This window comes from Saimiri boliviensis, chromosome 1 (assembly GCF_048565385.1).
Source record: "Saimiri boliviensis isolate mSaiBol1 chromosome 1, mSaiBol1.pri, whole genome shotgun sequence".
Classification (NCBI taxonomy): Eukaryota; Metazoa; Chordata; class Mammalia; order Primates; family Cebidae; genus Saimiri; species Saimiri boliviensis.
The window spans coordinates 189,922,319-189,935,959 of NC_133449.1; positions in this window are offsets into that span (position 1 = coordinate 189,922,319).

Consider the following 13,641-nt stretch of genomic DNA (forward strand, 5'->3'; position numbering starts at 1 on the left):
TTCTTTGTGATATCTCACATAACCAAACTCATAGAAACAGAGAATAGAATAGTGGTTGCCAGGGGTTGGTGGGAGGGGGAAATGGGGAGCTGTTTCCCAATAGGTGTAAAGTATCTGTTATACAAAATAAACAAGTTCTATTTATCTACTGTATAATGTAGGGTCTACAGTTAACAATATGGTGTTGTGCATTTAAAACTTCCTTAAAGTAGATCTTGTATTATTTGTTCTTACTACAAAAAAAGAAAGGAAAACAAAACAAAAAAAAAAACAAAGGCACACAACAAAACTTGAAGTTTTGTAAAAGCCAGGTATGTTTAATACTTGATTGTGATGATGGTATCACAAGTGTATCAATATATGTAGACTTATCAAATTGAATATATTAAACATGTACAGTAAAGGATGTGAAGTAATACATACGTTAATTAACCCAATGTAGCCATTCACAATGCATATATATTTTGAAACAACATATTGTACACAATAATATATATAATTTTCATTTTTCAACTTAAACATTTTTAGGATTAAAAATAAATGTGCAGTTTAATATATCAACTGTACCACAATAATGCTCTTAAATAGATGGGCTTTAAAAGCTCTGCAGCTTCCCAGGAGAACAATACTCCCGAGGCCCCACTTCAAAGATGTCTGTGGAAGAAAATACACAAGAAAGACCCTCTAAAAGGATGGCATCAGGGTTCATGAGATTAATAAACAAGGATTCCTTCCAGAATGCTCACTTAAGATCTAATCATTAAATTTCCTCCACTGCCATTGCAGAAAAGTTTTTAAGAATACCTTCCCAGGAGTTCATCTTTGCTCTGTAAGAGTGCCTGCCATGAGCTTCCCATTCATCCACTTTCAGAATGGGTTTTTTTTTAAATGAGTATTATATACTTGCTTCACTAGTGTATGCTGACGTTTAGTTCCTGGGAATTAAAACACAAGAACACCCACTGGTTTTGATTGATAGAACTGAGCATCTTCCAAATATTTTTGAAATATTTGATTTTAAAATTGGTGCAGATATGAAATGGGATTTTAGGTTGTCTCACATGAAGAGAAGAAGAGTCTGCTTTGAATGTGGGGAAAAGTATACCAATTAATATTAATATTTCATGACCAGAGGGGCAAACTGTGGCAAAACCTGCTTGCTGTTTACAAAAACAAAACAATGACAACGAAAACCATGTTTGCTTCTTCTAGGGCACAAAATAAGACACTATTTTTAATAATTCCTTTTATTATGGTCTCTCCATGTGATGAAGCAGAAATGACATGAGCTATTTGGAGGCTTAGCCAATGAAAACATCCCCAAATCTTTATACTGCAGCTCACTGAAATAAGATTACCATGCTATCCTGGAATACCTCATCAGAGCTTTCATCAACATGAGTCCCTCTGTGATAGATAGCAAGGAAGAGAGCTGTTCCTGTCCCAAGTAACACCTGCCTTGAACCATCATATGAGAAAAAAAATTAATTTATCTTGTTTAGGAGTTTTTGGTGACAGTAGCCAATAATATACTATACATCAAAAGCTAAATTTTAAAGTACAACTTTCATAACCATTCACCTATACACTTATTAATGTTCTGTACATTAAGATTCCTCCCCAAAAGTGTAATGTTGGTTAAGACAACATAACCTGCATGTACTCTCTGAGATTCTTCAAACTTTGTACCTAGCTGTTCTATTTAAAGATCCATCATTAATGTTTGTATAAGACCTATATAATAGTCCACCTGATCTATTAAATGGTGTACTGTCAGGTACAATAATTTTCCAAATTATATAGCTTTGGACATTGAGACGCAAAGAGAAAGAATGAAAACCTTCCTCTCAACCTCATTTTGGGAAGTGTTGGACCAGGATTTAGGCTGAGGCAATAAGACTCCAGAAGTTATACTTAACCATGGCCCCATGCAATGGCTTATAAAGAAATGCCAAACTGCTGTTCCACTTGCAGTCCTCACCATGCTGCCAAACAGCCTTGCATGTTGCTGGCTAACACTGTTAGCACAGAATTGCTATGACTTGAGAAATATGGATAAGATTTAGAGAAATTTACATTACAGAAGAATTCCTTATTTTGGAAAAGGTCCCAACAAGAATCCCTATAAACAAAGAGCTCTCTTGGTGATTCTTAAGCGGAGTTTACTTCACAGAAATTTGAAGAAATGTGAAGATTCACACATTTATTGGATGAAAGTAAAGGGTAGTACTTAATCTTTTCTACCCTAAATATATAGTTTGTAGAGGCAAGGTTTGAAAGTTTTAAAATATTTTCATGGAATTAAAACACTATTTCCTTCTAGTAAAAGGAAACTTTCCAGAACTCATTTGAAAAAGCACAATTTCAGGCCTTGAGTTTTCTCATAAAATATTTTTCCTTGTTGTCATGTGTTGGTATAATCTGAAATTCTATCAGAATTTCATAATAATATAGTTTGTAGACTTTCTATTTGCTTTGAATTAATAAACAATTTTCTCTTCCCATATCACAGTGGTTTTTATTTCTATGTGTATTCCTTTTCTCGTTTATTTACAAAAGCAATCCCTGCTTATCCATGAGTGATACATTCTAAGAACCTCAGTAGATGTCTAATACCTCTGATAGTACTGAACCTGACTGCCATCAAGCAGAATGTGTTTCTGTTCATGTCTTCTACTCACAAATTTAATATCTTTTGCATCTTAACTGAGCACTTAATATTCACTGTGGCTGTAACTTTTGCAGTTTGTGGCAAAAATAGCACCAATTTATTTTTCCTTCACAATTTCATGGATAGAAGTTTCACTTTTACCATAGATCTTACCAACCTCAGGATGCAATCTTTTTTAAATGTTCTTTTTAAATCAAGAATCTTTACCTTTTTACTTAAAGAAAGCACTTTACAGCTTCTCTTTGGCATATCTGGATTGCCAGCACTGCTCCTCTCACTTCGGAGCCATTATTAAGTAAAATCAAGCTTACTTGAATACAGGCACTGTGATACTGTGATAGTGGGTCTCATGACCAAGATGGCTCCTAAGTGACTAACAGTTGGATAGCTCAGACAGTGCGGATACACTGGTCAAAGGGATGATTCACATCCTGAGCAGGAAGGTGTGAGATTTCATCACATTACTCAGAATGATGTGCAATTTAAAACTTAAGAACTCTTTATTGCTGCAGTTTTCCATTTAAAATTTGTGAACTGTGGCTGACCATGATTAATTGAAACTTCAGAAAGTGAAACTGTAGAAAAAGGTTGGGGGGGGGCTATTTATTAATTCGATCATTTAAGAGGTGTTAGCTGACTGTCCGTTGTAGTTATATTATGGTAGATATACATGACTAAAGTTCATGTCCAACATTCAGGACAATGCCTGGAACATCATAGGCACTAAACAAATATTTATAGAATAAATGAGTGAATCAGTTAATAGATCAAGAAATAGTTCAGCATCTACAACAAACTGAAACTTAACAAAAGACACAGTCAACACTTGAATCCATCCACATCCATATTCGAGTGTGGGCTACAGTGTTTGGAAGGGAATCATATGGGAGATGGACCTTAAGTTGAGAGTCAAAGGATGCGCGTGATGAGTTTTAAAAGATTCAAAACAGGAGATGAATGGTAAACAAATTAAAAAGGAATGGATACACATGATATGCTTAGAGTCGATAAAGGAACCAGTTTGATTATACAGACTGTTTTCTTATCATAGCCACAAGGCCTCAGTGCCCTAAAAATGTCCCCAATGATTAGGCCTCCCACTTCCTACACTAATCTGGTGCTCTCCTACTGCCCAGGGCATTCAAAGGGATGAGTCCAGCCCTAAGCACTGAATACATCTTTTAAATCACCTTCCTGCGAGAAGCAATGGTGGAGTAACTAGCTTACTTGAGACCTGAGGGTAATCACTGCTAGTTAAATAAGAAAACAAAAAATTGAGGGAGAAGACCACAGATGTTAAATATAACTTGGTTTGAAAGAACTGTTTGTCCTTAGAGTCCCATGTGTTCTTTTCTTTCAGTATTCACTTTAGAAAGTAATTGATTCCAGTCTTAAGTCATAAGTAGAAGGTATATGTTGGCTCTTCTGATAAACATGTAAGTGCTGGGGAAAGACATTCATTTAAATAAATCACTTAAATGTCAAGGGGAAAACATTTAAAAGGTATATTTACATTAAATTTTTCTAGCATAAGTGAGCCTTTACATTCTTTTTAAAAAAAAATCATCCACAGAAATCCTTCTTAGCCCTCTACATTAATAGTGGCATTATCTACAAGCAAGACTGCCTTCTCTGTTTCTCTTTGCTATACATCTATCTACAGCTCCTTACCTCTCTATTTAGTCATATTTTGAGACTGGTTTTACAGCTTAATGTCATAGACAAGTCAAGGTCATATAAGTAAAAGAAACTGAGTTCTAGTCTAACGTGTTGCTATTCATGACTCTTGTGTCATCAATCATACAATATGATTAGGTGAACTTTAAAATTCGCTCCTGTCTGAAAATCTATACTTAAAATATTTAGGGTCCCTTAAAATATTTTTTAAAAGTCTAAAAGAATTTAATTAGACATGAGAGTTATCTTTTTGTCTCCTTAGTCATGTGATTAAAAGAAATAGTACTTCAAAAAAAAAAAAAAAAGTGAAATCTCTCTGCACACAGTAATTCGCACTGGGAGTAAAGATTCTCCCCATTATATGGCAATTGTAACACTCTACTCCTGGCTGCTAGCATTTCAAGGACAAATGATGACCCAGGTTAGCCAGACCTCTTCCCAGATATTTTGAAAATTTGGGCAAGGGTACTGAGGCTGAAAAGATTTTAGTGTATTGCTTCTTTCAGACGGCCTGGTGGAAAAGATGGTCTGAGAACATCAGGCTGATTTACAGAGAGAAAGAGCAATGAGAAACTAAAATCTCTGATCTATAGCTAGTGAGACTTCTGGATTGTAAGCCAAATTCCTATTTTATCCAAGTTGAGTTAGATTTCTATCATTTATAACCCAGTGAATCCTAACTAATAAAGGTGCCGTAGAGTAGCACAATTAGTGCTGTGTTCTTATGTTTTTACTGAACTGTATACTTTAAGCTTATTCTATATTTCTTCTCTCATAAGAAACCTAGCCTTTTGTCTGCTTCATGACAATTTTTTGTGTTAAATCATTATCTTATAGTACATGCTAAGTGCTATCTATCTCATTCTATTTTTTATCCAACATCAAATTAATAATGCTTTAAAATATAAAAATGATTGTCAGAATTGTGTACACAAAAACTATGCAATAATTTTCTTTTCTGTTATCAGTTATTTGGCCAATATTTTATTTATTGAAAGAGTTGTATTATGGTTGAACATCTAAAAGTTTGAAAATTTGAAAATATTTTACAGTATATATTCTGTAAAGCAGCACCATTTGAAAAAACTCTGGCTTCTGTATTTTTAATTTTCTCTCAATTGCAGAAAATTTTGGAAATTATATAAATTTGTGTGTGTGTGTGTGTGTATGTGTATTTAAATGCTTCTACGTTGCCCACTCAAATTTAATTTTTTCATTTTTTAAATCTAGAAAATGAGCTTCCATTTGAATTAAAACTGTATAAGTTTTTTAATATTATCGCCAAAAAACTCATAGACACGGGTAATTAATATCATAAAAATTTTATTCAAAACCTTACTTGAGAGTGCCACATACATAAATCATGCATAATTGCATGTGTATTGTTTAAATAGAGGAGGGAATCTCCCAATTTAATGGAAAGTAATTGTTACATAATGAGTACTAAGAAAACTTGTCAAGCTACAATGAAAAGCAACATTCACTCTGCACAGAAATTAAATGTTTTTAAGTTCAGAGGTGCAGTGCAAGTCTGCTATATAGGTAAACATGTGTCATAGGACTTGTTGTACAGATTGTTTTGTCACCTAGAAATTAAGCCTAGTATCCATTAGTTATTTCTCCTGATCCTCTCTCTCATCTGCCCTCCACCCTCAGGTAGGCCCCAGAGTCTGTTGTTCACCTCTGTGTGTCCACGTGTTCTCATAATTTGGCTCCCATATATAAGTGAGAATATGCAGTATCAGAAATTAAATATTTCATTTAATTGCATGTTTAGTCTCTCACCAATACTAAGACCACAGAGGAGATGTTATAATGTTTTTTCCGATTTTTATTAAAGAAAGAATTGAACCATTTTGATACACATACTTAGTCTTGGTTATCCATTTGTACTATTTTCACTTAAAAGCTAAAGCTTGTATCTATATCTGACATGACAGAATGAGTCTATACCCACATGACCTCATTAGAACTAGTTGCAGAAAGTAGACTCAGAGATCTAGGTTATTAGATATATGTATGTATCATAATCCTACAAAATATATATTTTGGATACAATTTGGGGGATCTTCTTTAGAAAAAATACTTATAAAATTACAAATACAATTAAGGCATAGGATTTTGGATGGAAGGCTTGCAAGTGATGTTCCCTGAAGCTTACGCTTCACTAATGTTAAAATTTTCAGGAGGCTGAGGCAGGAGAATTGCCTGAACCCAGGAGGCGGAGGTTGCGGTGAGCCGAGATCGCGCCATTGCACTCCAGCCTGGGTAACAAGAGTGAAACTCCGTCTCAAAAAAAAAAAAAAAAAAAAAAATTTCTCTGGGTGGGCACAATAGTTGTCTTCCATGTTAGCCATTAACACTCACACAATTTTGTGAATACCTTGAGTTTCCAAGAGTTACATCTAGGTAATCCTTTCAGGTAATTAAACAGGATATAGGTCAATAAGAATATGCATAGTTGATCTGAAACAGCTGAATATAATGTTCAGAAATCTCACTTGGCCATGTCTTTTAAAAGTCCTATAATGATTTTTTATTATCTCATTCCATTTTATTGTGATGTATTTTTAAAAAAGAATAAAATGGGAAGAGAGGAGGAGAAAGTTTGGAAAAATGGTATGCTTAGTTATAATAACCATACATGAACAAATTTTTATGAAAAGTACTATAATTAACCATTAGTATAGAGCCACCCACCAGCGAAGTATTCTTTTTAAAAAATATTTTCAAGAGTTGCCTTTTTAACTGTTATTTTAAGCTCAGGGTTACACGTACACATTTGTTATGTAGGTAAACCTGTGTCATGGGGATTTGTTGTACAGATTATTTTATCACCCAGGTATTAAGCCTAGTACCCATTAGTTATTTTTCTTGATCCTCTCCCTCTTCCCACACTCCACCCTCCAAATGGCCCCAGTGTGTGTTGTTCCCATCTATATGTCCTTGCATTCTCTTCATTTAGCTCACACTTATAAGTGAGAACATGTGGTATTTGATTTTCTCACAACAGAAATGTTCTTACTCATAGTCTGGAAGTTCAGAATGGAAGTTCTATAAGAAACTCTAGAGTTCATTTTACTTCCAAATAAAGTTAAACAATCCCAACATGACTCAGCCCTTAGTAATTTTTGCTGTATATCTTTTTCAACTCAGATGATAACATGACCTATTAAGACCTGCATTTTTGAGTTTTATATTAATATTAAATGTTTAGAAATGCTATAGATAGTGTATATAAATGTGATTTCCATCTTTCTGATGGTAAAATTAAAGCAGCTACAGGAGCTATACCATATGGTTTTGGAGTCCAAGAAAGTTGAGTTTAAATTAATTTCTGCTAAAAACTTGCTGAGTTATCTGAACTTCCCTTTCTACATCTATAAAATGAAGGTGAATTAACTACATTATAATGATTATCTACAGAAAGAAATGAGAGGGGGATGTTATGATTTGGCTCTGGGTCTCCACACAAATCTCCTGCGAAGTTGTGATCCCCAGTATTGAAGGAGAGGCCTGGTGGGAGATGATTGTGTCATGGGGCAGTTCGTAATGGTTCAGCACCAGCCCCCTTGCTGTTCTCATGATAGAACTCTCACAAAAACTGGTTGTTTAAAAGTATGTAGCACCTGTTCCCCACCTTTCCTGCTGGCTATCTGAAGATGTGCCTACTTTCCCTTTGCCTTCTGCCATGATGTAAGCTTCCAGAAGCAGAAGCCTGTATAGCTCATAGAACTGTGAGCCGATTAAACTTCTTTTCTTTATAAATTACAGTCTCAGGAGTGTCTTTCCAGCAGTGTTAAAACTGGCTAGTACAGAAAATTGGTCCCAGAGAACTGGTATGTTGCTATAAAGATAATTGAAAATGTGGATGTGACTTTGGAACTGGGCAATAGGGAGAGGTTGGAAGTTTGGAGGTCTCAGAAGACAGAAAGATGAGGGAAAGTTTGAAACTCCCTAGAGACTTGTTAAATGGTTGTGACCAAAATGCTGATAATAATATGGACAGTGAAGTCCAGGCTGAGAAGGTCTCAGATGAAGATGAAGAACGCATTGGGAACTGGAGCAAAGGTCACTCTTACTATGCTTTAGCAAAGAAACTGGTGGCACTGCCCCCGCTCTAGAAATCTGTGGAAATTTTAACTTGTGAGAGATAACTTAGGGTATCTGGTGGAAGATATGTCTAAGCAACAAAGTATTCAAAATGTAGCCAACTGCTTCAAACAGTGTAAACTCATATGAAGAGATGGTCTGAAATTGGACTTATATTTAAAAAGGGAAGCAGAGCATAAAAGTTTGAAAAAATTTCAGCCTAACCTTGTGGTAGAAAAGAAAATTCATTTTCTTGAGAGAAATTCAAGTCAGCTGTAGAAATTTGCACAAATAACAAAGAGCCAAATGTTAATAGCCAAGAAAATGGGAGAAATGCTTCCAAGGCATTTTAGAGACCTTCACAGAAGCCCCTCCCATCACAGGCTACAGACCTGGGAGGGAAAAATGGCTTCATGGGCCAGGTTCAGGGCCCTGCTGCTCTTTGCAGCTTTGGGACACTGTTCCCTATGTCCCAGCTATTCCAGCTCCAGTCATGGCTAAAAGGGCCCCGGATATATCTCAGGCAGCTGCTCCAGAGGATGCAAGCCAGAAGTCACCATGACTTTATGTGGTGAAAACTTGCACCCTCTGCCAGCCACCAAACTATGAAGGCTTTTACAGGTGCATAAAGGGCAAAAGTTGAGGCTTAGGAGCCTCTGCTCAGATTTTAGAGGAATATGGAAATGTGTGGATGTCCAGGCAGAAGTCTGCCACAGGGGCACAGCCCTCATGGAGAACCTCTACCAGGGCAGGGGAGGAAAAAGGTGGGGTTGGAGCTCCCACACTGAGTCTCCTTTTGGGTACTGCCTAGTTGAGCTGTTAGAAGAGGGCCACCATCCTCCAGAGCTCAGAATGATGAATTCACCAATAGCTTGCACCATGCACCTAGAAATGCCACAGGTACCCAGTACCAATCTGTGAAATCTGCTGTGGGGCTATACCCTGCAGATTCACAGGGGTAGAGCTGCTTAAAGCCATGGGAGCCTACTCCTTGCAACAGTCTTGCCTGGATGTGAGACATGCAGTTAAAAGGAATTATTGTGGAGCTTTAAGATTTAATGACTGCCCTGCTGGGCTTCAGAATTGCCTGGGGCTCATATATCACTTTTTTTTTTTTTTTTTTTTTTGAGAATGTGTCTCATTTGAAATGAAAGCATTTACCCAATGCCTGTAACCCATTGTATTTTGGAAATCTCTAACTTTTTATTTTACAGTCTCGTAGGTGGAAGAGATTTGCCTTGTCTCAGGTGAGACTTTGGACTTGGACTTTTGACACAATTAGTATAATTTAAGATGTAATAAAGCAACTAATTACAAAGCTGTAGAAACTACAAAAGGATGTGTAGAATCCTGAGATAATGACAAGAAACTCCAAAAATCAATAGACCTAGAAAGATGAAAAAGGAAGAAGTTATCATAACTTGGAAAGAAAATGCTGAGTAGACCAAGCCAATCTGATGGAGCAGTGATGTGTAGTTGAGGAACATAGCTGTTCTGATGCATCTCACTGGGGGAAGCTGGCTTACATCTCTCTCTTCCCTCTCTTCAATATTATCATTGGCTGGAGGACAAAAGAGCCTCCTAACACAGGCCATACAAATCAGCCTCTTAAGCAGAAAGCCATGGGGAAAATAGACATGAAGGGGCAAACAGAAGATTTCCAGCCTAGCTAATTAAACTCAGCCAATGAAATGCTATACTTTTTAAAAATTAAAATGACGAAGATATAGCTCACATAAGCCAATACTCATGTCTTCACCCCTCCCAACTGTTATTTTTAGCTTTAAAAGCGAACATTGTATATTTAACAGAACACTGATTTTTCTTAATATGCTGTTTTTTAATTATTAAAAAAAAGCTTATTTTATTGGATGAGTTGATTAAGAAAATTTATCTTCTGGAAGCATTCATGAAAGTGAGCATACTTTGTTTTACCACAGTCAGGTTCATTAAGATATAATTTACAAACAATAAAATTAACACTTTTTTGGTATACAGTTCTATGAATTTTGACACATGCATACAAATAAAAAAAATAGTATATTTCCATCACTCTAAAAAACTTTTCTTGTACCACATTATAGCCAAACCTCTTCCCATAATGCTAGCCCTTGGCATCCACTAATTTTATTTATCTCCCTGTTACTTTGCCTGTTTTAGAATGGAATGTAAATAAAATCATATGATATGATTATATGACTGATTTGACATAATGCATTTAAGAGTCTTCATGCTATTGAATATAGCTTTCATTAGCCTGGTAAGAATACACCACAATTTGTTTATTCAGCAGTTGAGCATGCTAAGACTTTTTATTGTAAGAGAAAAAAATGATGCCCTTAACATGTGTATTATATGTCACTCAGATTAGCGATATTTTTTCCTCTTTTTGATAACTTTTTCTGCTTTTCAAATTGTTTTCATTGAAGTATATTTTTAAAATCAGATCACTGTTTATAATTTCTAAAAGAAGAAGGATATGTTTTTAAATTTTATTAAAAGAAATTTTCCAAAACTTTAACATAATTCATAGAATAAAAACATTAATTCTAAAAGTATTAAAAGCAGACACCCCAATTTAAAAAAATGTAATAAAGAAAATTTTATAAGATTCTATGTAATTCATTTGATGAAAATGTATCAAGTAATAATTTAATTATATTATTTTTTTAAAAAGAATTAAGGGCTAACTTTATATGTAGTGTTTTATATACAAATAATATTTTTTATATATTATTTTGTGCAATCACAATGACAGATATCATTTTTTGGCAAGAAAAATATCATGCCATTCCTATATTTTCACTTATTAGTCATAATGATAATAAAAACAGAGTTTTAATTTTCACCACTACTGTATAGAAAGTTAACTTTAATCTTCTGTAACAAAGAGAAAAGTATGACATCTGAAAGCAATTTAATGAAAATGACACAGGATGAAATTTTTTTAAACTTATAAATAGGAGAAATAGTGTCATTTTATCCAATATTACCAAAATGTGTAAGAGAAGAAAGTAGCTTTTACTTAGACTTTATAAACACTCTTTGTGTGCTTTTATATAAAATTTTACTTGGAATAAATTTTTTATTTGTATGTCAGAATCAAAGAAAATGATAAACAGTAATAAATCAAGCAGCAGTGTATGTCACACTAGCAATGTTTCACCCAGAACTCTTGAAATTTTGGAAAGAAATTTCTGAGAAGTAGATGAAAAATAATTTTATCCAATATAAAAATGAAACAACTTGTTAATTAATCATAAAGTTCGAGCATATCTATGGGAAAAAAACTGCAAAGAATTTTTAATAGAAAAAGTAATCATTTTAACAATTCTTCTGCATTCTTTTTTTGTTTCAGATTTTGTGCAGAGGTCACTCTATTTCTAATGGTGTATTATGGTATTAACTAATAAGTGCATATTCCAATTTATCAGAAAATTCTCCCAGCCAGTTTTCAGGTGCTATTCAGTTCAATGTACATGGTATGTTTTTCATATCCCCCAAGCCTGCCTTTTATTTCATTGAGGTAACTTGGCTAATAAAACAGTTTTGGAAAGTTGAGTCAGACATAATAAAAAGATAGTTTCACCAGAATAAAATAGGTTTATATATGTACAGACTTCATAATGAAGCAAAGTCATATGTGAAGCAATAATGTCAAGGAAACCTAAGATGGGAAGAAAGAGAGAGAAATATGAAAGTTCACTGGTATAAAGCAAAAAAGATTAGAGAACAAGTTTTATTCTCTTTACTCATTGCTATACCCAAAACTAAGGGGGGAAAACCCATCTTTCTAAATACATGGACATTTCAATATGCTGTCATTTCATTCATTCAAAGTCCTATTAGAAGGGAAAAAAAGGGATCCTGGGTATTTATAAAGTATAGTAAAGAAAGGTATGAGAGAGAATCTAAAGGGACACTTCATTTCTGTTCCAACCATCTTCATTTAAGTGGAAAATGTGATGAGTGATTGAAAAGAGTGGAGGGGATTGTGCTTGTTTAATTCATTAATTTTCAGTGTAAAGGTAACGAAATCAAAACGTCAGCTTCTCCCTTATTGAATCAGCTTACGTTTTTAAGAGAAATTCCCCTTTTGTGGCCACAGACTATTCATTTTGAGGATAATCTTCCATAAAAACACCCCTTTGATGTTGCGCATGTGCTAATTGGCAACAGTACTAACAGATTACACAAGGTTACAAGAGATTAAACATTGTTCCTTTAGAACAACTCGAACAGGCAGACAGGGTTTTGCTAAGAATTCATCTGCAAAGCAAAGCAGACACATCTCAGATTCATCAATGGGTAGAAAATATTCTCCAAAAAGTGTTCAAGGTGGTGTAAGAATCTGAGTCCCAAATACATGTAGTAAAAATTTTCAGAGCAACTAGTGTAAGTCTGTTGAAATAGTTGTTCTGACACTTCCCAGAGGGCTTCTGCTGCTTTCTAAACTAAAACAGCCTGAGTATATTCGCTTGCCCAAATACATTTATATGATGCACAGGGCTAGAGGTTGGGAATACAACAGTAAAGGGAACAAATTTCATTCTCTGGAACTCAGAAAAAAAAGTAAGACATGAAAAATGTTGCAAAGGAAATGAAATAATATCATAATGAGTGTTGTATGTTTGAAAAGGAAGTTGAATTACTTAAAGAAAATGTGACATTTGAACTGGAACATGAATGAAAAAGTGTCAGCCATGAGAACGGGGAAGGACATTTCAAGTAGAGGAAAATCAACTGCATCATTGCCATGTGACTTTACCTCTCAGGACCGCATTTCTTAGTCTATAAGGAAACATGAGAATGTTTGTCTTGTGGGTTATTATAAAGACTTACAGAAAATCAGCCTAGCACATACCATAGTGAACAAACAGCCTCAGATAGAGAGGACAGGCCTTGCCTCCAGAACGTCATCTGCCTCAAGACAAATCCCAACTTGTTTCCAGCTCAGTTCGTCTGCAAATGATCACCACACAACCTTATTAAAATAGACCACTTCTCCTATGTGTTTTCGTCCCAATAAAACTGAATCTTTTTTTACTATGCAGGAGCTCCCCATATCCTTTTTTAAGTGATGTGCTACAAAGTAACAAAACAGAAGAATCAAGGAAGAGCCCCAATCCACAGGACCCTGCTAGGGAAAGTGAAGGGCCATTTCCTTCCAAGCTTTCTTCCTTCCTAGTTCTCCTCTTACC